We start from the raw sequence: 25,711 nt of genomic DNA, 5'->3' as shown, positions 1-25,711 counted from the left end.
GCTCTGGGATCGGCCCAGCTGGCACCGGGCCCGGTCACCTCTCCGGTGCCACCCCCGTGTCCCTGCCAGCATCCTCGGCCGCTCCACCTGGGGGCTCATTTGTCCTTTTCCCGGTGCTTTTTTGGTGCGGGGATGGGGCACACGGGGACCTGACTGTCCCCAAAGGCCACCAGCAGCCTCCAGCTCCCTTTGCCGGCTTCCAGGACCCCCTAAAACCCCAAATCCCCCCCCAAATCCGCTCCTGCCGGTACCTACGGGCAAACAAACGCACCTGAATAGGGAATGAATGGAGTGAGAAAAGAGCCCGGAGCACTTTGTGCTCGCAGCGAGCCGGGAACAATCGCTAAATACAAATCAGCGAGAGAAAAGGCAGAGAGAGAGAGAGAGAGAGAGGGAGACAAAAGCAAGAACGGCGGCACAAAGGAGAGGAATGAAATGGTAAAGTAAAGTCAAACAAAAAGGAGCCGGGCTGAGACAAAAGGAGGGAACAATATCCCCGAGGCAATAGGCTCCTGAACAATGGGGACAGTGACAGCGGCACAAAGACACACTGTTTGCAAGTAGACGTTATCTCACACAGCCACTGGCAGGCCTGGCCCTGGCGCTTCTATTTTCAGGGATGCTTTTGTGCTGCGCTGAACAATATTCCTTGCATGGCTGCAGATACAGAGATCAGGGGAGGCTTTTTTGGTTTTTTTTTTTTAGCCTTCCCGGTGCCAGCTCTGCCATAAAAACAGGTTCAGCCCTTTGGAGGACGCGGCAGAGCGAGCTCAGGGTGATCCGGTGGCAATGCCAGGGGAGGGGGTGGCAGCAGGAGGTGACACCAGGCCGGGCCACGGCACAGCGGGAGCCGCGGGGGTTTTGGGATGCACAATTCGGGGTTTTAGGAGGGACAATCTGGAGTTTTGGGATGGACAGTTGGAGTTTTGGGATGGACAATCTGGAGTTTTAGGATGCACAATCCTGGGTTTTGGGATGGGCAATCTGGAGTTTCAGGATGGACAATCCTGGGTTTTAGGATGGACAGTCCGGGGTTTTGGGATGGAGTTTTAGGATAAACAATCCAGGGTTTTGAGATGGACAGTCTGGGTTTTTAGGATGCACAATCTGGAGTTTTAGGATGGACAATTCAGGGTTTTAGGATGGACAATCTGGAGTTTTAGGATGGACAATCGGGTTTTATGGGCTCCGAGTTTGCATTTGAAGAGCCGCGGGACCGGGCAGACCTGCAGGATGGGTTTTGCGGCTCCTTGTGTTGGTTTTTAACCTCTGAAGGTGCTGGCAGGGCCGGGAGCGGCTGGCACGGCTGGCACGGCTGGCACGGCTCCCTGGCACCCCTTGGCCGTGGAGGAGTCACCCGGGCCCGGTGACGCGGGGCGGTGGCGCAGTTTGGAGGGGACAATGTGCAGGGCAGGGCTGGGGAGGGGTGAGGATGCCCCTGGAGATGTCCCCGGGGATGTCCCTGGGGATGTCCTGCTCAGGTTTTGGCACTCCTGGAGCCACAGTTCCCGGTTTTCCATGTGGGATTGGGGTCGGCAGGGGCTGTTTGGGGCTGCTCTGCGCCCATTCCCTGGAACTCCTCACCCATGGAGAGCTCCGGCTGTGCCTGTGCTCATTTGTGGGATCATGGAGGTGGCATCGCAGAAAATCTTCTGGAACCTTCCCAGCTGTCCCCCAGTGCCCAGCTCACCCCAGGAATCACGGTTACACCCTCAGCACTTTTTGGGGTGTGTTGGCAGCAGCCAGATCCACCCCAATCTCACCTTTAGGACATCCCACAAATCAGCCAGCTCTCCCTGCAGCTCCCGGGATCCTCCCGCCCTTCTCCCCATCCGAATTCCGCCCCCTCCTCCCACACCAACCCCTCCAAAACCCCGCGGACGTCACCGGGTTACCGAAAACCGGCGGGGGCAGGAGAAATTGGGGTGTCGAGAAGCCGGAGCCGCCCCTATCGGGGGCCGATCTCCTGTTCGAGCAGCTGGGCTCGGCTCTGCCTTGAAAAAGCGGCGCTTTCTGATATCGATCACCTTATCTGGGGGCACATCCTGTTGCTATTTTGGCTGTTTCCTCCCCTCGGCAGCTGGGGAGCAGCGCCAGCCGCTCGAAACCTGCGGCACGGGGGGGATTTGGGGCTCTGAAAAAGGACCCCGAGCTCGCTTTGGGGGTGATGCGACACCTCAGCGGTGCCACCGCGCCCGAGCTTGGTTTGGGGCGCTCAAATCAAAGCGGAGCCGCTCGTGGGGTGAAAACGGCTCCCGAATCCCGGTATCTGATCTTGCGGCGGGGCTCCGCACGTGCCCCGAGCCGCTCGTGTCACGGCTGTGACATTCAAGTCCTTGTCCCCTCCGCGGCAGCAGCGGCCCCGTGTGCCGCCCGGGCTCGTCCATCCGAATTCCCGTTTCCAAAGGGTTCCCTGGGTGATGGGAACGGGGGAAAATCGCCACCCGCAGGGCATTTAACCCTCCCCATTCTGCCCTGGCATCCTGGGCTGGCTCTGCCGTGCCAAGGAATGCCCGAAGTGACACTGAACACCCCTCAAGTGACGATTTTTCACCCTTTTACCCCCTCCTGTTTCTCATCCTCCCTGCCGGGAATTTCTCCCAATTCTCCCCAAAACCCAAGGCCGGCTCTTCCCGCTGGAATTTTTTTTTTTGGCGGAGTCGGGAGCTCTTGGCTGCAATTAGCTGGTATTTAAATCCTCGCTAACCCCTAACACCCTAATGACAGCCCTAATGACGCTCCGCACATCCCGCAGCTCAAGATTACACTCGCTAATTAATTAAGCCCCGACCCCCCCTCCCCTCCCTCCGCTCTCCCCGCGGCCGGGAGAAGAAATCGCTGAGAGTCTCTTAAGAAAAAAGACATAAAGGCAGGGAAATGCAGGCACCAAAACAAGACAAATGGGGATTTGGAGACAATCCGGGCCGCGTCCATGTGACCCGAGAGTGGACGAGGCAGCAGAAAAGAGAAAAATGCCAAGAGCGGAGCGGCCAGGAGAGAAAAAACAACAACAACAAAAAAACCCCAATAAAATCCCCCCAAAACCAAAGAGCCAGCTTAAAAAAAAAAAAAAAAAAAGAAAAAAGAAAAAAATGGACCAACAACAAAAAAAGCACAAACCAAAAAACCTAAAAAAAAAACGGGGAAAGAAAAGCACCAAGATGAAGGGAGTGACAAAGCATCAAAGGGAAGAGAAACCAAAGGCGTCGGAACAAAGGACGAGCTGGAACAAAGCCCCAAAGAGGGGGGAACAAAAGCACTAAATAGAAAACAAAGGCGGGGGGACAAGAAAAGCCCCTCTGTGGGGCTGGGTGGCACCGGGTCCCCGCCGGAGCCGGGCTGGCGGAGGGTGACAGCCCTGGGACAGCCTCGGTGTCGCCTTTGAAGCGGCAGCGCCGGGCTCGGGCCCCGGGGGAGGTCGGGGCTCAGCTCGGCCCCGCTGCCCCCCGGGCCCGCTGTGTGGTCCGGCCGTCCCCTCTGTCCCTCCCGCTGTCCCTGTGTCCCTCCCCGCTCAGCGTCACCCCCTCCGGTCTGGGCACGGCTGGGACGCGGTGGGGACAGTGCCAGGCTGGCTGTGTCACCCCCCCCGTGGTGGCACTGCCGCGGTGTGTGGCTGGGCTGGCCCCTTGTGCCGGGGACAGGGACAGGGACAATCCGAACAGCCCGGGTGAAAAGCGGGTCGGGAATTGAGTCCCCCTCAATCAGGGGATGCCTGATTGCAGCTGGGTGTCCCCAGGAGGGTTGGCACAAGCGGTGTCACACGGGGGGGACACACGGTGGGGACCTCCAGGGTGGGCACTGGGGGGGTGAGCCTGGAGTCCGGCCGGATTTGGGGTGCTGGAAAGTGGAAATGGGGCTCTGGAAAGTGGATTTGGAGTGCTGGAGGGTGGGATTGGGGTACTGGAAAGTGGGATTGGGGTGCTGGAAGGTGGATTTGGGATACTGAAGGATGGATTTGGGGCGCTGGAAGGTGGATTTGGGCTGCTGGAAAGTGGGATTGGGGTGATCAGAGGTGGATTTGGGCTGCTGAAGGATGGATTTGGGGCGCTGGAAGGTGGATTTGGGCTGCTGAAGGATGGATTTGGGGCGCTGGAAGGTGGATTTGGGCTGCTGAAGGATGGATTTGGGGTGCTGGAAAGTGGATTTGGGATACTGAAGGATGGATTTGGGGTGCTGGAAGGTGGCCAGTGCCACCAGGCCAGCTGCTGGCACTGAGGGGTGGGTGGCAGTGAGCTCGTGGGCAGTGGCAGCGCCTTCACTGCATCAGCCCGGGATTTCCACAGGCCGGGTTTGCTGTCCCAGGTTTATGTCCCGGCTTTGTTGTCCTGTCCCGGCTTTGCCCCGGGCCGGTTGCGGGTCCGGAGCCCTTCCCTGACCCAGCCCCGCCGCCCCGCGGGCTCGGGCAGGGCTCGGGGCTGGGAAAAGGAAGGCGATCCCCGGCCGAGCCTTTGCCCTGCGTGCCCCCTGCTCCGGCAGCGCTGCCGGGCGGCTCTCCGGCCCCCCCAGCCATTGTCCCGGCTTCCTCTGCCGGGACAGGCTCCGGGAACGCTGCGGCAGCCATGGGAGCCAGTCCCGGGTGGGACCAGGGCAGGGACAGGGACAGTGGCTGTGCCCTTGTCCCCTGCCTGGCACCTCATGCCTTGGGGATGGCCAGCAAGTTCTGGGGTGTCCAGCAAGTCCTGAGGATGGCCAGGAGGTCCTGAGAGTGTCCAGAAAGTCCTGGAGGTGTCCAGCAGGTTCTGGTGATGCCCAGTGGATGTTGAGGATGCCCAGCTGGTCCTGAGGACGTCCAGTAGGTCCCAGGAGTGCCCAACATGTTCTGGGGTGTCCAGCAGGTCCTGGCAATGCCCAGTGGGTGTTGAGGATGCCCAGCAGGTCCTGGGGATGCCCAGTGGGTGTTGAGGATGCCCAGCAAGTTCTGGGGCATCCAGCAGGTCCTGAGGGTGCCCAGCAGGTCCTGAGGGTGCCCAGCAGGTCCTGGCAATGCCCAGCAGGTCCTGAGGGTGCCCAGCAGGTCCTGGCAATGCCCAGCAGGTCCTGGGAATGCCCAGCAGGTCCTGGCAATGCCCAGCAGGTCCTGAGGGTGCCCAGCAGGTCCTGAGGATGCCCAGCAGGTCCTGGCAATGCCCAGCAGGTCCTGAGGGTGCCCAGCAGGTCCCGGGAGTGCCCAGCAGATCCACAAGGGGTGCCAGGGGCAGGGCCAGCAGTGCTGGTGGCATTGAGGGGACAGCCACCAACCCCGGGGCCACCGGGGCAGGCGAGGAAGGAACAGAAGGTGAAAATCCGAGTGGGCCGGGCCGGCTGCTGCCATGGCCACCCCAACAAAGCTCCAGCTCCGCGCGGGTCCCTGGCCCTGCAGGGAATTGTGTCCCCATCCAGTCTGGGGACTGCTCCTGTGTCCCCTGGAGTGGCTTTGGGGACCTCGGGGGTCGCGGGGTCCCCCATAGACCCCCCCCTCCCGGGGCCTCTCGGGGTCCTGTCGGGGTTGGGGGGTGACACTGAGGGGGTGGTGGCTTTGGGGACACTCGGGACTGCCCGTGCCAGGGGTGGCCGTGGGACCAGCTGTGTCCCCAGTGAGGGAGGGGGCTCGGAGGGGCTGGGGGAGACCTGTCCCATCCTCTCCGGGTGGGATTGGGAATATGGGAGTGTCCCATGGGGTTCAATGGGAATGTCCCATGGGATTTAATGGGAATATGGGAATGTCCCATGGGATTTAATGGGAATGTCCCACAGGGTTTAATGGGAATATGGGAACGTCCCACTGGGTTTTAATGGGAATGTCCCACGGCGTTTAATGGGAATATGGGAATGTCCCACTGGGTTTTAATGGGAATGTCCCATGGGGTTCAATGGGAATGTCCCATGGGGTTTAATGGGAATGTCCCACAGGGTTTAATGGGAATATGGGAATGTCCCACTGGGTTTTAATGGGAATGTCCCATGGTGTTTAATGGGAATGTCCTACAGGGTTTAATGGGAATATGGGAATGTCCCACGGGGTTTAATGGGAATGTCCTATGGAGTTTAATGGGAATGTCCCACAGGGTTTAATAGGAATGTCCCATGGGGTTTAATGGGAATGTCCCATAGGATTTAATGGGAATGTCCCATGGGGTTCAACAGGAATGTCCCACGGGGTTTAATAGGAATGTTCCACCGAGCCCCTTTAGGGTTTGGGGGCTGTGGGTGCAGCCCATTTCCCCTATTTCCTGTGAAATCCTCAGGGTGAGGATGGGAAATGATCCCAGGTCACTGCTCTGCTCTTTGGGATGGGGACAGGGAGAGGGCTGGGAATGGGGTGTGGGTGCCCAAACCCCTCCCGAACCTCCAGCTCAGCTCAGCAAACCCCAAATCCCAGCAGCAGCTCCATCTCTTCCTCTTCTCTCCTGCCCTTGTGTAAAAAAAAAAAAAAAAAAGAAATTCCCAGGGAAGAAAATAACAGAAAATAACGGTGTGGGGGAGGAAAGAGCCGGGAGTCAATGGGAACTTTCCCGGCTGGTGAAACATAAACAGCCCTTCCGTGTTGACACAACATTTTAAAGGTTTCACGGCAGGAAAAAAAAAAAAAAAGGCTCCTTGTCAACAGTGGCCCGAGGCAGCCCCTGTCCCTCTCCAGCTGCTCCTGGAAGGGATTTGATTCCCGGGGGAAGGTGGGTGATGGAATTCCCGGAGCTGCTGGGGGCGTGAGGTGTGTGGGGCGCTGGGTTTGGGGTGTGGGGAGATCCTGGGGGTTCCCCAAGTAGGAAAAACCTCGTGGGTCCAGCTGAGCTCCTGGTTTTCCATCCCCAAACATGTGGGAATGGTGTCTGTCTGTCCATCTGTCCAGCTGGGGGGCTGCCAGTTGTTCCCCTTGCTCCGTGCCAGCCTTGCCGTGGCACACAAAAGGGGTGGGTGCAAAAAAAAAAACAGAAAAAAGGGTTTAGCAGCACTTAATCCTTTTAAAAGAATGATTCTATGGGGTTCCCTGAAGTTATGATTTAATTATGAAATAAATCAAATCCCCTTTTGGGATTGGAGAATGGGAAATTCTTTTGGGATTGGAAAAGGGGAAACCTTTTAGGGATTGGAAAAGAGGGAATCCTTTAGGGATTGGAAAAGGGGAAACCCTCAGGATTGGAAAAGGAGAAATCCTCTTGGGATTGGAAAAGGGGAAATCTTGTAGGGATTGGAAAAGGGGAAATCTTGTAGAGATTGGAAAAGGGGAAAACCTTGGGATTGGAAAAGGGGAAACCCTTTGGGGATCTGGAGGAGCCTGGAGATGTTTTAGGGGGTTGTAAGCAGCAAAAGCCTTTGAAAATCCCAAACCTGGGAGTTTGGGAGCTCCAAGAGTCCCCGAGGGAGGTGAGCTCAGAGGGCCTCACCTCTGAGGTGTTTGTAGGGCCGGGGGATGATTGATTTGGGGCATCAGGAAGTTTCCACGCTGGCCAGCAGCCAAGCTGGCAAGCAGAGGAGCGGGAAGAATTCCCAAAGTGCTCCCACAATCGGACCGTTCCACTCGGGCAGAGCCTCACAATGGGGCCGGGCTGGCATCCAGGGGAAAGCGGTGCCAGGGCTGCCAGGAGCGCGGGTGCCCCCTCCGTGCCCCACCTGGCCTGCCCAGGTGAGGTTTCCGGTTCTGTTCCCGCCTTTGCCCTCCCCGGTACGCTCAGGGAGCGTCTCCGGAATTCTCGGGAATTTCTGGGATGCTGGAATGGAATCGGATGGTCAGGAATTTCCAGGGGAAAAAAAAAGGGGAGGTGGGGGATGAAAGGAACAAAACTCGGGGTGATCCCCAAATCGGAAGGCGGATTTTGGGGTGTGCCACTGGCGCGTTGTGATTTTGGGGACCCTCACCCCCGGGAATGCGGGCTGGGCTCCCCAAACTCCAGGCACGGCTCGGAGCGAGCGAGGGGGCTCCGCTGGGTCCCTGCCCAACCCGGGGTGCGGGAGGGTCCCCCCAGACCCCTCCGAGTGCCGCCCCAGCCTTGGGAGGGGGTCAGGGCTCTGCGCGGAGCTCCGGGCACAGCGTGGGAGCCCCGGCGCTGTCACACGTGGGCAGGGGGGTCTCGAGGGGAGGGGACGGGCACGGGGCCGCCCCGGAGGCGGCTGCTGGCTGGCTGGAGCGGGGTCCCTCCTCCTCCTCCTCCTCCTCCTCCTCCTCCTCCTCCTCCTCCTCCTCGCTCCCTCTCTCCGCCCGGCGCCGGGGCAGCTCCCAGCGGAGGCGCTGGGGACATGGAGCGGACCTGAGGCGGTGGCGGAGCCCGCGGCGGCAGAACCGGCACCGGGGTGGGACCGGCACCGGCACCGGGGCGGGACCGGCACCGGCACCGGGGCAAGACCGGCACCGGCAGCACCGGCGGAGGCGGCGGCACCGGGGCTCGGCGCAGCGGAGCTGTGAGTGCGGCCGAGGGGCACCGGCACAGCCCAAAAGGCACCGATAGAGCTGGGGGGGAACCGGCACAATCCAGGAGGAACCGGCACAGCCCCGGGAGGCACCGAGGCAGCCCCGGGGGCACCGATAGAGCCTCGGGGGGCACCGGCACAGACCGGGGTACAGCCCCAGGGTGCCGAGCACCCTGAGGGCTCAGGGGACACTCTCGGGGCTTGGGGAGCACCCTCGGGGATGGCGGCTGAGGGAACCGAGCGGGAGAACCTCCCCAGAGCCCCTGGGCTTGAGGAGGAGAAGGGGAAAGGGGGAAAGGGGCGCAGGGTCCGGCCCCGCTCAGCCCCGCAAAGTTCGGGGCTGCGAACTCCGCTGCGAGCCCCCCCCCCCCCTCCGCAGCCCCGGGGAGCCCGGCAGGAGTGGGGTTAAACCCGGCAGGAGAGGGGTTAAACCCGGCAGGAGAGGGGTTAAACCCGGCAGGACGGCAGGGGAGGGGTTAATCCCGGGGTCTGCGCGTCCCCCTGTGCGGGCACAGAGCGCGGTCCCCGCCGGGTGATTTGGGGACAGGGGGCACCGAGCCGGTGTCCCCACGGTGCGCAGGGACAGACGGACGGACGGACAGGGCCGCGCGTGTCCTGGGGCCGGGGGGGACGCGGCTGTGGGTCCCCGTTGGGGTCCCCGTTGTCGCGGGTTGGGGTCCCCGTTGTCGCGGGTTGGGGTCCCCGTTGTCGCCACCTCTTGTCCCGCCCTTCATCGCTGTCCCACGGGACAAGCGACACTTTGGGCGCATCCCAGGCGACACCTGGCCTGGGGACACGGGAAAACCCGGCCGGTGTCACCCGCGGGTGGCGAGAGGCACCAACACCGCGACACTGTCGCGACAGAGGCTTTGGCAGCGGGGACAGCGCTGGTCTCTGTCGCTTTGAGGGGACACAACCCTCGCCACCGTCACTGCGACATCCCCGGGCTGGCTGGGGGGCTCGGGGGTGACCCCAGAGCGGGGATGGTCCTGCAGGAGCTGCGGCTGCAGAATTGGGGGAAATTTGGGGTTTTTTTTCACCCCTCGAGAGCGGAAAAATCTCAGCGCATCCAACCCGGCGAAGTTGAGCGGGGAAGGGAAAGGCGGGAGCTGCGTGCTCCTGAAGGGGAGGTTTTGAGGCCAAAAAGGCCAATAAAGAGAAATTTTCGGCCGTTTCCACCTCTGATGAGCCATTTCCAGGGGGTCGCTGCCAGGGAGGAAGGAATGAATGATGCTGCCCAGGGAAAATGTGCTGGAGGCTCGTGGAGCACCTCGGGCTCGGAAAACTCCCCAAGAAACGCGGGAGTGATGGATTTGGGGAGTGAAAAAGGAAAATTAGCTCGGTCCATGGGATTTTTTCCCCGATAAGGTCCCTCCCTCCCCTATGGAGCCGATAACTCCTGTTTGTAATTCCTGCAATTTCCTCTCTCGGTTCAATTTCATTTGGAGAATCCATTCCGGTGACACTGATACAGTACTTTTTTCTCTTTTTTTTTCCTCTCTCTCTCTTTTTTTTTCTCTTTTCTTTTCGAAACCAGGCGATTTTCGGATGCTTTTGTGCTATTAAAAATAGCAGCCGGCCTTTAACAAGCGCGGCCAGGCTCAGGACACTTTTCCCTGACACATTTTCACCGTCATCATCCTCTCCCTCCACACTGATTCGTGTCCCTCCCATGCCACCAAGAACCATCAGCGAAAATCCCAATTTTTCCTTTTTTTAAATCCCTTTTTTTTTTTTTTAATCCCAATTTTTTTTAAAATCCCATTTTTTTAAAATCCCATTTTTTTAAAATCCCATTTTTTTAAAATCCCATTTTTTTTAAAATCCCAATTTTTTTTAAATCCCATTTTTTTTAAATCCAATTTTTTTTAAATCCCATTTTTTTTTAATCCCATTTTTTTTAAATCCCATTTTTTTTTTTAAACCCCTTTTTCCTCCCTTGGAAAAATCTCAGCTCCCCCGTTGCTTTTTTTACCTCCACCCAAACCCTCCCCTCTCCCTAAATCTGTCTCGCAGCAGCGAAGTTTATCCCAGGCTGGGAGATGTCCTGAGGGGAGAATTTCTGGACTTTTTGTCTCCCTGCCGAAATGTCCATTATTATTCCTCCAGAGGGGGGGGATCTGTGCCCTGCCAGCCTGGGGTGGGGGACGTGGAGCAGCTCGTAAAGTTGTTATGTGCTCGAGGGGTTTAAATTTCATTTATGGGCTGCAGGGGAAGGGTTTGTGTCCCTGGGAAGGGAGCACGGCAAAGCTGCTCTGGCACTGGGAGTATTTTGAATTTTGGGGTTTGCTGGCACTCTTTGGAAGGGGAGCATTTTAAAAAATGCTTTTTTTAAAAATTTCAGGGTTTTCTGGGGTCTCTGGGCAGGGGAGCATGTGAAAACTGCTTTTTCAGTGGAGTTATTTTTTATTTTGGGGTTTTCTGGGGTCCCTGGGAAGGGGAGCATGTTAAAGCTGCTCTGGCACTGGGAGTATTTTGAATTTTGGGGTTTGCTTGCACTCTTTGGAAGGGGAGCATTTTAAAAACTGCTTTTTTAAATGGGATTGTTTTTAAATTTCAGGGTTTTCTGGGGTTTCTGGGAAGGGGAGCATGTTGAAGTTGCTCTGGTGCTGGGGTTATTTTGAATTTTGGGGTTTGCTGGCACTCTTTGGAAGGGGAGCATTTTAAAAACTGCTTTTTTTTTTTAGTGGGATTGTTTTTAAATTTCAGGGTTTTCTGGGGTCTCTGGGAAGGGGAGCATGTGAAAACTGCTTTTTGAGGTATTTTTGATTTTGGGGTTTTCTGGGGTCCCTGGGAAGGGGAGCATTTTAAAGTTGCTCCGGCACTGGGAGTATTTTGAATTTTGGGGTTTGCTGGCACTCTTTGGAAGGGGAGCATTTTAAAAACTGCTTTTTTTAGTGGGATTGTTTTTAAATTTCAGGGTTTTCAGGGGTCCCTGGGAAGGGGAGCATGTTAAAGTTGCTCTGGTGCTGGGGTTATTTTGAATTTTGGGGTTTGCTGGCACTCTTGGGAAGGGGAGCATTTTAAAAATGCTTTTTTTTTAAATTTCAGGGTTTTCTGGGGTCTCTGGGCAGGGGAGCATGTGAAAACTGCTTTTTCAGTGGAGTTATTTTTTATTTTGGGGTTTTCTGGGGTCCCTGGGAAGGGGAGCATGTTAAAGTTGCTCTGGCACCGGGGTTATTTTGAATTTTGGGGTTTGCTGGCACTCTTGGGAAGGGGAGCATTTTAAAACTGCTTTTTTTTTTAAATGGGATTGTTTTTAAATTTCAGGGTTTTCTGGGGTTTCTGGGAAGGGGAGCATGTTGAAGTTGCTCTGGTGCTGGGGTTATTTTGAATTTTGGGGTTTGCTGGCACTCTTTGGAAGGGGAGCATTTTAAAACTGCTTTTTTTTAAAATTTCAGGGTTTTCTGGGGTCTCTGGGAAGGGGAGCACGTGAAAACTGCTTTTTGAGGTATTTTTGATTTTGGGGTTTTCTGGGGTCCCTGAAAAAGGGGAGCATGTTGAAGCTGCTCTGGCGCTGGGGTTATTTTGAATTTTGGGGTTTGCTGGCACTCCTGGGAAGGGGAGCATGTTGAAACCAAAATTTCAGCAGGATTATTTTTAATTTTCTGGGCTTTCTGGCATCTCTGGGCAGGGAGGCATTTTAAGACCAATTTTTCAGTGGGGTTATTTTTAATTTTGGGGGTTTCTGGGGTCCCCAAAAAGGGGAGCACTTTAAAAGCAATGTTTCAGCAGGATTATTTTTAATTTTGGAGTTTTCTAGGGTCCCTGGGAAGGGGAGCATTTTAACACTGCTTTTTCAATGGGATTATTTTTAATTTTGGGAATTTCCCCAAAAAGGGGAACGCAGTAAATCTGCTCTGGCACTGAGATTATTTGTAATTTTGGTGCTGGCACTCCTGGGAAGGGGAGCCAGTTAAAAGCAATTTTTCAGTGGGGTTATTTTTAATTTTGGGATTTTTCTGGGGTCCCATGTGCTCAGCTGGGGCTCTCCAGGGCAGAGCAGCTGTGGGGTGAAGGTGACTCCGGGCTGGTTTGAACCCCCCAGGTGAGGTTTGGGGGGTCTAAACCCCAAAAAAAGGGTGGGGAGTCCATCCCTGCTGAGAATTCCCAAGATTTGGGACACAGGGACTGGGATTTTCCTGGTGGGGATGTGGGGTGGGAGAGAGAATCCCTGTGGGATGGAGGTGGAGGGAATCTTTGGGATGGAGGTGATGGGAATCTTTGGGATGGAGGTGGAGGAAATCTTTGGGATGCAGGGGAAGGGAATGTTGGGGATGCAGGGGACAGGAATTTTTGGGATGCAGGGGAAGGGAATCTTTGGGATGGAGGTGGAGGAAATCTTTGGGATGCAGGGGAAGGGAATGTTGGGGATGCAGGGGACAGGAATTTTTGGGATGCAGGGGAAGGGAATCTTTGGGGTACAGGTGACAGGAATTTTTGGGATTCAGATGAAGGGATAGAGGTGGAGGAAATCTTTGGGATGCAGGGGAAGGAAATCTCTGGGATGAAGGTGATAGGAATCTTTGGGGTACAGGTGGTGGAAATCTTTGGGGTACAGGTGATGGGAATCTTTGGGATGAAAGTGAAGGGAATCTCTGGGATCTGGATGAAAGGAATCTTTGGGATAGAGGTGGAGGAAATCTCTGGGATGCAGGTGGGATGTGTGGAGGGAATCTCTGGGACAAAGGTGGCAGGAATCTCTGGGATACACTGGGATGCAGATGAAGGGAATCTCTGGGATGCAGATGGGATGTGCAGAGGGGATCTCTGGGATGTGCAGAGGGAATCTCTGGGATGTGCAGAGGGAATCTCTGGGATCTGTAGAGGGGATCTCTGGGATCTGTAGAGGGGATCTCTGGGATGTGCAGAGGGAATCTCTGGGATGCACCGATCTCTCGAAGCTGCTGCTGTCCCAGCCCTCCCTGTGCTCAGCTCTGGGATCCCAACCCACAAATAACGAACCCCAAACAAACTTTCAGGGACATTGGGGTGGCCACAGCTCCTGGCATCACTTCTGGGGGTCCCTCAGAGCCGATCCCGTGGGTTTGGGCGCTCAGGGACGCCGTCACCTCCACAGCCCCATTCCTGCTCGCTCCAGCTTTATCCCCCTGCAAACATTCCCGGCTGGCACCAGGGCTCTGTCCCTGCACGTGGGATGGCAGCAATCCCAAAAAAGCTTCCAAAAAAAGCTCTGACCACCCAGGGGCCACCTTTGACACCCTCCGCGGTCACTGTCAGGGACCACCTTGAACACCCTCGGGCAGCGCCGCTCCTGCTGTCCCAGCCGTGCTGGGGAAACTCCCGCCGCTCATTTTCCTTCAAAATTCCATTTTTTTGGAGCAAAACAATCCCCTCATGGCAGGGCAGGGCCTGCCCCGAGCCCGCGGAGCCCCGGAGGAGCCGCTGCCCTCTTTTGTTCTGTGCTCCGGGGGAGCAGCGCTGCGGGCTGGGCTGAGGAATTCCCGCTGCTCCCAATGCCGGGGTTCCCAGCGCTGGAAAAGAGATTTGGGATCGTGGAGCCCCTAAATCCGGCCTGAACCCCTGGGAAAAGAGGCGGGGGGGTCCGAGGTGCTGCTTTTGGGGGGGCTGAGAGGAGTGGGGGGAGCTGGGGGGGCTCAGGGCTGAGGATGGAGGAGTTTTGGGGGGCTCAGGGCTGAGTATGGAGGAGTTTGGGGGGCTCAGGAGGAGCTGGGGGGGCTCAGGGATGGTTATGAAGGATCTGGGGGGCTCAGGAGGAGCTGGGGGAGCTCAGGAAGAACTGGGGTGCTCAGAAGGATCTGGGGGGGCTCAGGAGCCTCTGGGTGCTCAGGGATGGTAATGAAGGAGCTGTGGGACTCCGGAGGAGCTGAGGGGGTGCTGAGGAGGATCTGGGGGTCCTCAGGAGGATCTGGGGGTTCAGGAGGATCTGGGGTCCTCAGGAGGATCTGGGATTCTCAGGAGGATCTGGAGGGGTTCACGAGGATCTGGGGGTCCTCAGGAGGATCTGCGGGCTCGGGAGGAGCTGAGCAGACCCGGACGAGCCGCAGGGCTCCGCGCTGCCGGAGCTGCTGGAGCTGCCGGAGCTGCTGGAGCTGCCGGAGCTGCCGGAGCGGCCGCGCCCGGAGGGAGGCAGAGCCTGGAGAGCCGCGCAGCCCCGGGCCGGGCCGAGCTGAGCCGGGCTGGGCTGGGCTGGGCTGAGCCGAGCCGGGCTGGGCTGGGCTGGGCTGGGCGCTCCCAGGCCGGGGCTCCCGGCAGCCCTGAGGCCACACCGAGAACAGGGGCCGGGCTCTCCGGGCTCTTCGCGCTCCTTCCTGCAGCATTTTAGGGTTTGGGTTCTGGTTCGGGTTTGGGTTTGTGTTCAGGTCCAAGTTTGAGTTTGGGTTTGGGCTCGGGTTCAGGCTTGGATTTGGGTAGAGGTTTGAGTTCGGGTTCGGGTTTGAGTTCAGGTTCTGGTTTGGCTTTGGATTTGGGTTCTGGTTTGGGTTTAGGTTTGGGTTTGGGATTGGGTTTGGGTTCGGGTTCAGGTTCAAGTTTGAGTTGGGTTTGGGTTTGGGTTTGGATTCAAATTCGGGTTTGGGTTTGGGCTTGGATTCGTGTACAGGTTCGAGTTTAGTTTTGGGTTTGGGTTCAGGTTTGGGTTTGAGCTCGGGTTCAGGTTTGAGTTCAGGTTCAGGTTCTGGTTCTGGTTCTGGTTTGGTTTATCTGCACCGCAGGGGGGGAGCTCCAGGCCGGAGTTTTGTGCGATGCATCAGCGATCCCCACCCGCTTTAACCCAGCGGGGAACACGCAGAAGGGAAATAAATTAGTGCAGTTTCTGACAGTTCTGCTGGAAAATATCTCCATGTTTTCAGCCCATCCTGCGCCTTCCAGGGAGCCCCTGCAGGGCTGGGGTCTGCCCCGGCCCCCACAGAGCTGCCGGGTGCTGGGCACTGCCCGGGCTCCTGCAGCTCAGGGAGCTACAGAAAAGCAAAATGTCAGATATTTCAGACCTGAGAATGGAGCTTTAAATTGCAGAGAGACAAAATTTCAGATATTTCTGACCTGGGAACGGAGCTCTAAATTGCAGAGAGACAAAATTTCAGATATTTCAGACTGTTCCCTCCAGCAGCCCCAAGGGGTCACCTGCTGTGGGGACGGCTTGGAAAATTTGCTGCCCTGACCCTGGGGATGGCAGAGCCGGGAATGGCAAAGCTGGGAATGGCAAAGCTGGGAATGGCAGAAATTGGGAATGGCAGAGCCTGGGAATGGCAGAAATTGGGAATGGCAGAGCCTGGGAATGGCAGAAATGAGAATGGCAAAGCTGGGAATGGCAAAATTAAGAATGACAGAATTAGGAGTGACAGAGATGGGGAATGGCAGAGCCAGGAATGACAGAGCTGGGAATGGCAGAAAACTGGGAATGGCAGAGCCTGGGAATGGCAGAGCCTGGGAATGGCAGGGCCGGGAATGGCAGGGCCGGGAATGGCAAAGCCTGGGAATGGCAGAATTAGGAATGGCAGAGCCTGGGAATGGCAGGGCCGGGAATGGCAGGGCCGGGAATGGCAGAGCCTGGGAATGGCAAAGCTGGGAATGGCAGAATTAGGAATGGCAGAGCCGGGAATGGCAGAGCCTGGGAATGGCAGAGCCTGGGAATGGCAGGGCTGGGAATGGCAAAGCCTGGGAATGGCAGAATTAGGAATGGCAGAGCCGGGAATGGCAGAGCCTGGGAATGGCAGAGCCTGGGAATGGCAGAGCCGGGAATGGCAGAGCCTGGGAATGGCAGAGCCTGGGAATGGCAGGGCCGGGAATGGCAGAGCCTGGGAATGGCAGAGCCTGGGAATGGCAGGGCCGGGAATGGCAGGGCCGGGAACAGCAGCTCCCGAGCAGGGCGGGCGCTGGGGAATGCCAGAGCCCGGCCTTATCTTTTGTCTGGAACAATGGAGGGCTCGGCCCCATTGTTCTCCTCTCACGCCCAGCGGGAAGCGGGGTCCCCCGGGGCAGGGCTGGCTCGGGAGCGTGCCCGGATCCGCGGCAGGGACGGGCGGGGGTGGCACGGGTGGCACGGACCCCTCGTGGCTGCTCCAGCGAGTTCCCGCAGGGAGCCCTTTCCCGCTGGTTTTCCATGTGGATTTTTGGAGCAGGGAGGTCTCCTGGAGAGCCCAGCTGCAGGCTGGGCAGGGCAGAGCAGAATTTGCTGCTTTTAGGGGCTCTTTTAGGGATTTGGGTTCTCTGGGATCCCATTCTGGCTCCTTCCTGTTGTGTTTCCTCTGGTTTGTGGGTCCGTGCTGGGAATCTGGCTGGGGAAAACACATTTTTGGATGTGGGATTTGTGTGTTTTCCCCCCCCCAAAAAAGCTCATCCTGGGGGCTGGGCAAAGCTGGCACAGCCCAGGGAACAGGCACAGGAGCCCAGGACTCCTCAGGCTGCAAACACAGCCCCAAAATCCCCCCCCCAGATCCATTTGTTTCTCTGGGATGGGCACCTGGAGGCCAGAGCTGCCAATTCCCACTGCTCAGGGAGCCCAGGGAATATCGGGACAAGACAGGGGGTGACACAGGTGCCTCCAGTACCGTGAGCCCCTTGCATGCTGCAGGACATGGGGAGCTCAGTTTGAAATCCCATCCCGAATGGGGAGGGCTGGCGGCTCCTGGTCTGTGCTGGGATTTTGCTGTGCAGTGAAAACAACCCCAAAAACCTCGTTCCCAAACCCCTCGTTCCCAAAACCCTCATTGCCAAACCCCTCGTTCCCAAAACTTCCTGTCTGTGCTGGATTTTTGTTGTGCGTTGAAAACCACCCCAAACCCCTTGTTCCCAAAACCCTCGTTCCCAAGTCCCTCTGCTCCCCCCGAGGTGAGGAGCCCATCCCAGAGCTGAATTTGCTGTTTTTTAATTCCCCCAAACCCAGCAGGGAGAGGAGGGCAGAGGCCCAACTCCCAAACCCATCCCTTTGGGGATCTGGAGGTCGCCGCTCCCAAATCCCTTTGGATCCCGCAGCGGGATGCGAAGTGGGGTGTCCCAAACCCCAAATGCCAAACCCCAGAAGCAGGGGGTGTCTCTGTGAGCTGAAATAATGCCCGAAAAATGACAAAACAGTGACAGCAATGGCTGCCAGGCCCTCCTGCAGCTCCTGGTACACGCGAGGCCGCGGAAGCGGCGCCGCCGGATGCTCGGCCTCACCCAAGGTGGGGGATGAGCTCAGGAACCCAAACCCGCACCCAAAACCAGGCAAACAGCACCCAAACAGCCCTGGCTGGCTGAGGAAATGGGGCTAAAAATGTTCTGTTCAGGGGGTCTCATCCAAGCCCATCCATCCCTGATCCCCATGAGCCTGGTGGGAATGGAGTCAGGGCTGACTTTGGGGAGGGATTTGGGACAGGGGGTGATCTGGGGACAGGAGATGATTTGGGGGCAGGGGATGATTTTGGGGACAGGAGATGATTTGGGGCAGATGATTTTGGGGCAGGAGATGATTTTGGGGCAGATGATTTTGGGGCAGATAATTTTGGGGCAGGAGATGATTTGGGGCAGATGATTTTGGGGCAGGGGATGATTTTGGGGCAGGGGATGATTTTGGGGACAGGAGATGATTTTGGGGACAGGAGATGATTTTGGGGACAGGAGATGATTTTGGGGCAGGTGAGGAGCAGCCAGTGGCACCTTTTCCCTCAGACTGAGGTTCATGAAGGCCCTGATGGCTCCTGGAGCAGCTCCCAAAGCACCATAAAAAAAATCCCATTGCCGGGACATGAAGCAACCCCAACATCTCGGGCTCCTCGCGCCCCAAATCTGGGAAGTGTTTTTGTGTCCCTCCATGTCCCTTTTTGTCCCTCCATGGGGGGACAGTCTGGAGGTGAGGACGTGTTTGCTGCAGCGCAGGATGCTGAGCACAGGGACCCCAAAGGTTTCCGGGGCGCCGCTGGCTGTGGCTGCAGGGCGGAAACGCGGCCCCGTAAGATTTTGGGGTGCGATTGGGGGCTTGGGTGCTGCTGGTGACAGACCCCAGAGCTGGCTCTGAGCACCCTTGGGTGCTCCTGGGTGTGCCCAGCGACCCTGGGAAACTCCAGGTGGGATTGGTGCCCGCGTATGGGAAAACCTGGAAGAAGAATGGGTTGGTGGAAGGTGGAAAATGCCATAAGAGCTCAAGAGTGGGGGGTTATGGATATGGGGTTTGACATGGGATGGACACTCCAAAACCTGGAAAAATAAGGAATTATTGGGCGGTTTAAAATCTCATAAAAGCTCAAGGATGGGAGATTGTTGACATGGGATGGACACTCAAAAAACCTGGGAAAATATAAAATATTGGAAGGTTTAAAATTCCATAAAAGCTCAAGAGTTGGGGGTTACTGATATGGATTTTGACATGGAATGGGCACCCCAAAAACCTGGAAAAAGAAGGAATTATTGGAAGGTTTAAAATCCCATAAAAGCTCGAGGGACTGGGATGGTCCCAGCACCAAGTTCTGCACATCCCCAACTCCACCCATGGGTTTCCCATGGAAAAAGAGTTTGGGAAGAGCTTCCCTCCCACTTGGAGCTGCAGGGCAGGAGGGTGAGCCCTGCTTTGGGATTTTTTTTTTTTTCCCAATAGGGCCGGGAAAAGGATTGGAAATCTTGGCCCTCCCTCCCTCAGGCGATAGGAAAATCTGCTTTAAATTCTGCTTTAAATCCTGGCTTAAAATCTGCTTGAGATTCGGGTTTAAAATCTTCTTGAAATTCTGCTTTAAATCCTGGTTTAAAATCTGCTTGAGATTCGGGTTTAAAATCTTCTTGAGATTCTGCTTTAAAAAGTCAGGTTTCGAGTCAAGTCTGGTTTAAATCCCTGATTAAAATCTTGTTTGCGCTCAGCGTCTCAGCCGAGCCCCCCACCCCCCGGCCGTGCCTGGAAACGCTGAGTGACACAAGTGACACAAAAACGCCACCGAGATCGGCCACCCTGATAAACCCCGCTCTGGGGCCAGGGCAGGGCAAGGAGGGAGCCGTGCCAGGCTCACCGTGCCAGGCTCACCGTGCCAGGCTCGTCGTGCCAGGCTCGCCGTGCCAGCCTCTGGGTGAGTTGTCCCCATCCTCAGTCCTGGATTTTTCTTTATTTCTCTGGGTTTTGTCGCTTTTTGAATTTCATTCCCGTCATCTTGGGGAGCGAGGGCATGGCCTGGAGGGGGTTTGGGAGCTGCTCCAGGGGTTTTTTGCTGGATCCCAAAGATCTGGAGCTGCCCCCAGAACACCGCTGTGGGTCATGGGGATGATCCAGCCCTGCTGGGTTTGGGATAAAGGCTCAGCACCTGCAGTCCAGGGGGGTTTGGATCCAAAAGTTTATTTCTGATGCAGAAAAGAAAAATGGGAAAAGGGTAAATCCCCATTTTTCAGAGCGCCAGGATTGCCTCTATTTTGGATCCAAAATGTCTTTTAAAGTTTATTTCTGATGCAGAAAAGAAAAACGGAAAAAGGGTAAATCCCCATTTTTCAGGGCGCCAGGATTGCCTCTATTTTGGATCCAAAATGTCTTTTAAAGTTTATTTCTGATGCAGGAAAATAAAAGGGGAAAAAGGGTAAATCCCCATTTTTCAGAGCCCCAGGATTGCCTCTATTAAAATGGGAACGTTTTGGGGTTTTTTAGGGTTTTAATTCAGGGAGGGGTGGGAAGGGCAGAGGAAAAGGGGGATAAAAAAAAAAAGGGTTTTGCTTTTCCCTAGAGGTTTAAACCTGTGGTTTTCTGGGAAGGAAACTCTGTGCTTTTCTGCCCTAATTTCCCTCTCCTGATCATCCCCTTCCCCTAAAGCCCCACAAAATTCCCTGCACACGGACCCTGCAGAGCCGGAGGTGCTGCAAGGAGCCTTTTCCTTAGGGATTTATCTCCTGGAGTGGCAGAACCAACCCGAAACTCCCAAAGTCTGCTCTGGAGGGCCAGGAAATGGGAATGACCAGCGCTGGTCCCGGGGCCATCACGTGGCTCGTCCTGGGATTGTTCCTGGGATTTGGGGGGGGGGGATTTAGAGGGGTTGGAAATAATTCCAGCGGAGTTTCCTCCACTTCCCTGATGAGATCATTCCCGCCTCATAAATCCCGCGGCCAGGAAGTTCCACCTGAGGTTCAGGCGGGTTTTGTTTTTTTCCCCTCCCCTCCTGTTTCAAACCCTCCCTACAGCAAAAGGAAAAATGTGTTTGGGTCGTGGCTGTGAAAAGAGGTGGCCCTGGGCCAGGGAAGGATCCGGCTGCTTCCAGGGATTGGGATTTATTTGGGTAATTATGTTCCAGGGATTGGGTTTTATTTGGACAATTATGTTCCAGGGATTGGGTTTTGTTTGGGTAATTATGTTCCAGGGATGGGGTTTAATTTGGATAATTATGGACCTCCTGGCTGGGTTTTGTCACACGGGCTCGTGGGAGGCAGAATCCCTGGATTTGGGGTTGGGAAGGAAGGTCCCAGCTGGTTTTGGGATCCTAAAGGACAAACCCCCTTGGAGCAGTGGGAAAGCAGAGGGAGATGGAAATTCTCCATCCAAAGGGGCACTGGGATGGGTCCCAGAGGTTGGGATGGATCCAACGGATCCTGGTGCCTACAGGGAATGTGTGGGGCAGGGATCTAATGGATCCCAGTGATGTGTGGGGCATGGATCCAATAGATCCCGATGATGTGTGGGGCATGGATCCTGATCCCAATAATGTGTGGGGCACGGATCCAATGGATCTCAGTGATGTGTGGGGCATGGACCCAACCGATCCCAATGCCCACAGGGAATGTGTGGGGCACAGATCCTGATCCCAATGCCCACAGGGAATGTGTGGGGCACAGATCCTGATCCCAGTGGTGTGTGGGGGCACGGATCCTGATCCCAATGCCCACAGGGAATGTGTGGGGTTTGACTCATCCTTCTCAGGCTTTGCTGGGGGCTTTGTTTCCCCATTCCTCTCCCCGTCAGATCCTGCAGGACACAGGGAGGACAAGCCCCAAGGGATGGGTTGGATTTGGCCAAGAGGGACAATCCCATGGGAAAAGCAGGAGTGGGGCCACTGATCTGCAGTTTAGTCCTCATCCCATTTCCTGGGACACCAGGATCCTGGGATTTATAGGGGATGGGAAACGTCCTTGATGGAGGACATGGAGCATCCCATGGAGCCTCCCAGATCCTCCTCTTCCCCTTGGCCCAGCCTGGGAATTCCCCTTTTCCTCCCTGCCTTGTATTTGAGAGAATTTAGGGGTGAATCCCTCTTAATTTCCCTCTTTCCTCAAGTTTTAGAGAGGATTGATTGGATTTGCCCCCAGAACTCTGCAGGAATTCATCAGGGCAATGTGCATCTCATTAATAACCCTAGGTATGGCCTGGAGGCCTTTGGAAGGGGCAGGCTGGGTTTTTTTGGGATAAAATTGGTAAAAATGGTTGTAATTTCTTTAGGATTCAACCTGGAGACCTGGATTGCTCCTTTCCATCTTAAAAGATGGAAAATTCATGCTCTGCTCCCCCCAAAAAACCCCCATAACGTGGCTGTGCTGAGAATTCCAGGGCATGAGGAGGGGACATCCCTCCATGGGGACACCAGGATGGGGTCCCACAGCCCTGGAGAGGGGACCTGGTGGAAGGGAGGTGGCACAAGCAGAGGCGTGACCCCGACCCCTTCCTGTGCCGGGAGTTTCCATGATGTTGGCGCTGTCACCGTGCCCTGACCCCGTGGGGACATTTCCAGATGTTTCCAGAGGCCGTTTGTCCTTCGGGGAAGGAGAAATCTCCTTCAGGGAGCTGAGGGTGGGTGAAGGATGGACAAACACCCGCCTGGTTTGGGGGGACAGCGGGAAATCCCAGTTCCTGCTCATCCCAAAGGCCAGGCCAGGATGGAAAGGGGCATTTGGGGTCTGGGGGTCTCTTTGGGATGGGGATTTTCCATTGGGAAAGGACAAACCGGACAATTCCCATCCTGCTCCTGCTGCGCCTCGGAGCATCCCCCTCCCCAGATCCCCTGTGGCCACCAAAGATCTTCCATCTCAGGGTGGGTTTTGCAGCTTTTCCGGTGCCCTGAGCTCTCTTTGGGTTTTTCTGCTGCCGAGGTGTTGAGAACGTGGAGGCAGCCGAGGATGGGGCTGAGCCCAAATTAGGAGCGTTTCCACTGCTGCTTTGTGAGACAGCGGGGTGGGGACACAGCCTGCGCAGGGCACACGGGCTCTGAGCAGTGACACGACAAGCTGTGGCTCTCACGTGCTGCTGGTGCCATTTCTGGGGCTGAAAAAGCTCATCCTGTTGCCTTTTGGGGCTAAAAAAATGATTTTTCAGAACCAGAAAATCCAGTGGTTCTAACGTGGTGGTGGTGGTGGCATTTCTGGGGCTGAAAACACTCATTCTGTTGCCTTTTGGGGTTAAAGAATGATTTTTCAGAACCAGAACCTTGGGGACACAGGCTCTGAGCAGTGACATGTTGTTCTGTGGCTTTCCCATGGTGGTGGTGGCATTTCTGAGTCTAAAAACCCTCATCCAGTGGCATTTTGGGGTTAAAAACCAATTTTTCAGAACAAGAAAACCCTGTGGCTCTGCCATGGTGGTGGTGCCATTTCTGGGGCTGAAAACACTCATCCCACTGCCTTTTGAGGCTAAAAAATGATATTTCAGAACCAAAAACCTTGTGGCTCTGACACGATGGTGATGACATTTTGGGGGCTGAAAACGCTCATTCTGTTAAAAAGCAAATTTTCAGAACCAACAAAACCTGTGGCTATGATGTGGTGGTGGCATTTTTGGGGCTGAAAATTCTCATCCCATTGCCCTTTTGGGGTTTAAAACCAAATTTTTCCAAACCATCAAACCCTGGTGTCTTGCATTTCCTCACCCGCCTTTCTCCCACCCCCACGCACGGATGTCACATCCCACCTCTCCCACGGCCACCTGCCATTCCCAGGGAATGACCCCAAATCCCAGGATGCTCTGGATCCCCAGGGAAGGGCCAGCAGCCCCATGAACTTCCCCCATCCAGGGCCATGGGCCACCCCTGGCCATCCCTGCCCGGGCACGGCGGAGCAAACATCCATTCTTTTCTCTTGGAAGACACGCGGGCCGGAAACGCTTGGAAGCGGCCCCGAAAGGACATTCCAAGTCTGGCAGGAAAGCGGCCCCGCTTGTCTGGCAGGAGATGGGCTATTGTCTGTCCCGGTGGCCGGCCGGGATTCCTCAGGTCCTGCCTGGAAGAGGAAAATCTCCGTGTGTGTCTTTATTTTTTCCTCTGCCCTCTCCCAGGGGTGTCGCGGCTGCTGCTCGTGCCGGCGTTGCTCCTCTGGTGTTTCCTCCTCGGGTTTTTCCCTGTTTTGCCTGGTTTCCTGGGCTCTGGTGGCGGGATGAGGTTTTTATGGGATGTTTGGGCACCATGTTGGGGTCCTGAAGGGAAGAGGTGTGCATGGAGAGCTTTGGGAGGGAGGAGAGCAAGAACTCCAGGAGCTGGGAGAACCTGATGGGCAGGAGAGGGCAGGGTGATCCCGAAAATCTGGGCATGCAGCTCCCCCAGCCAACTCACCGAGGGTCTCCTTGCTGTCCTTGGGGTGGGATTGTCCCCAGACTGAGGAGCAGGATGAGCCCTGAGGCAGCAGTGGTGTGACACAGGGTGAGGGATCTTGGTGGCTCTTGGATCCCCAAGATCCTGCAGTGGCAGGATCTCAGCATCTCTTGCTTGTTGGGAGATCTCTTAGATCCCCAAACTCCTGCAGCTCTGGGATCTCGCTGCTCCTTGAATTCCCAGACTCCTGCAATGCCGGGATCTCAACATCTGGATCCCAAACTCCTTCAGTGCCAGGTTCTTGGTGTCTCTTGCATCCCAAATCCCTGCTGTGCTGGGATCTCAGCATCTCTTGGATCCCCAAATTCCATTTGTGCTGGAATCCCATTGACTCTTGGATCTCCAAACTCCTGCAGTGCCAGGATCTCAACATCTGGATCCCAAACTCCTGCAGTGCCAGGATCTCAGCATCTGGATCCCAAACTCCTGCAGTGCTGGGATCTCAGCATCTCCTGGATTTTCCTGGATCCCAGGCTGTGGGATTTGGGCATCTCTTGGATCTCCGAGCTCCTGCAGCGCCGGGATTTTGGCATCTCTCGGATCCCCAAACCGGTGCTGGGCAGGGTGGGGGTTTTCTGGCACCTCATCCCCTTTTCCCAGCCCCTGGAGCTGTTCTGCTCCACAGAGCCAGGGCCGATAGGATCAGGCCTGGCTGGCGGGCAGGAAGGGTGGCACGGCCACCGGGAGAATTGCAGGACGTGCCGTTCACCGCCACGAACCGGGAAACACAAGCTGTCACCATCCCCAAAATCTTGGAGCTGCCAGGCTGGGATCGGGAGGAAAGGTGAAATATGGGAATTTCTGGGCTTGTGGGATGAGCCCCCAAAAAGCTGTGAGGGAAGGAAGCATCCCATGAGGATTTGGGATCTGTTTCCGTCCTCTGGGCTGGTGCTTTCCATCCCAACTCCATTCCCTCCCTTCCTCCCCACCCTGGATTTAATGGGGAACATTAAAAACCAAGAAGATCCTTTCAGTGCCGTGCCAGGGCGATTGTTCCGTGCCCATTGTGTGCCCCAGGCAGCCCCGGAGCCCACACCTGAGACCCGCCCGGAATGAGATAACAGCGCCTTTTCCCCTTTCCCCCTTTTTTTTTGTTTGCTCGGCGGGGTGGATAACAAACCCTCGAGGAGGCCTCTTTCAAACACGGCCCTATTAAAGCCTGGCCCCATTTTAAGAGTGAACTTCCAGTGGCACCGGGAGGTGAAGGACAATGGGAACGGGACCTGTGGGAGGGCTGGGATGGGATTTTGTGCCTGCCTCAAACCAAAGCCATCGCTCCGTGCCGCGGTGCTGCCGTTGCAGCATCCTAAACCTACAAAATTTGGATTTTTGCACAGAAAAAAACCACAAAAAAAGCTGGAAAAATGGAGTGTCACGCACACCTGAGGTGCTGTGCTGTGCATTCCTGCCTCAGTTTCCCCACTTGTAACATCCCCACAAGGCCAATCCTTGCTGGAGCGGGCACGGCTTCCCACCAGGGCCGATCCTTCCCGGTGATGGATTTTGGGGGCCGGGTGGCCCCGGCCAAGGTGAGCCGGGGCAGGAAGGGGCGCCGCAGGATGCGGCAGCCCCCGGGCAATGCGGGGCCGGGAGGAAACCCGGCGGGTTTGTTCGGCGGAGGGCGAGGGAACCGAGATTAAAAAAAGGCCCGCTAAGATCAGAAAGGCTGGCGAGCACAGTGCCCTATTGTGGAGCTGTCACACTTCCCTTTACTTTATTGCTTTTGTCCAACACCCCATTGTTCCACTTCCTTTTGTCCCCTATTCACAGCCCTGGCTTTTCATTACCCAGCCGGCCTTGTTGTTTTCATTTCTTTTGTTTGAAGTTCCTGAGAGGAA

At 56.1% G+C, this 25,711-nt stretch overlaps 1 protein-coding gene across 10 annotated transcripts in view; it reads left to right on the top strand.

Annotated features, from left to right (window-relative positions):
- SOX13 (SRY-box transcription factor 13) overlaps positions 1–25,711 on the top strand; it is a 37,168-nt gene that overhangs the window by 1,304 nt on the left and 10,153 nt on the right. For 6 of the 10 annotated variants that reach the window (XR_011682833.1, XR_011682835.1, XR_011682834.1 and 3 more), the window contains exon 1: positions 8,151–8,373. The exons of 1 other annotated variant lie outside the window; for it this stretch is intronic. The gene's annotated coding sequence lies outside the window, so the exon portion shown is untranslated. Of the gene's footprint in view, positions 1–8,150; positions 8,374–19,191; positions 19,395–25,711 lie in introns of those variants that run through there. 3 more of the 10 variants (XM_071450021.1, XM_071450016.1, XM_071450019.1) reach the window with 3 other exon arrangements.

The sequence above is a fragment of the Agelaius tricolor genome, unplaced genomic scaffold (genome assembly GCF_023055355.1).
Source record: "Agelaius tricolor isolate 1412-34295 unplaced genomic scaffold, bAgeTri1.0.p SCAF_30, whole genome shotgun sequence".
Classification (NCBI taxonomy): domain Eukaryota; kingdom Metazoa; phylum Chordata; class Aves; order Passeriformes; family Icteridae; genus Agelaius; species Agelaius tricolor.
Note: the sequence above shows the minus strand (reverse complement) of the source record. Positions and strands in the feature narration are given on the sequence as shown.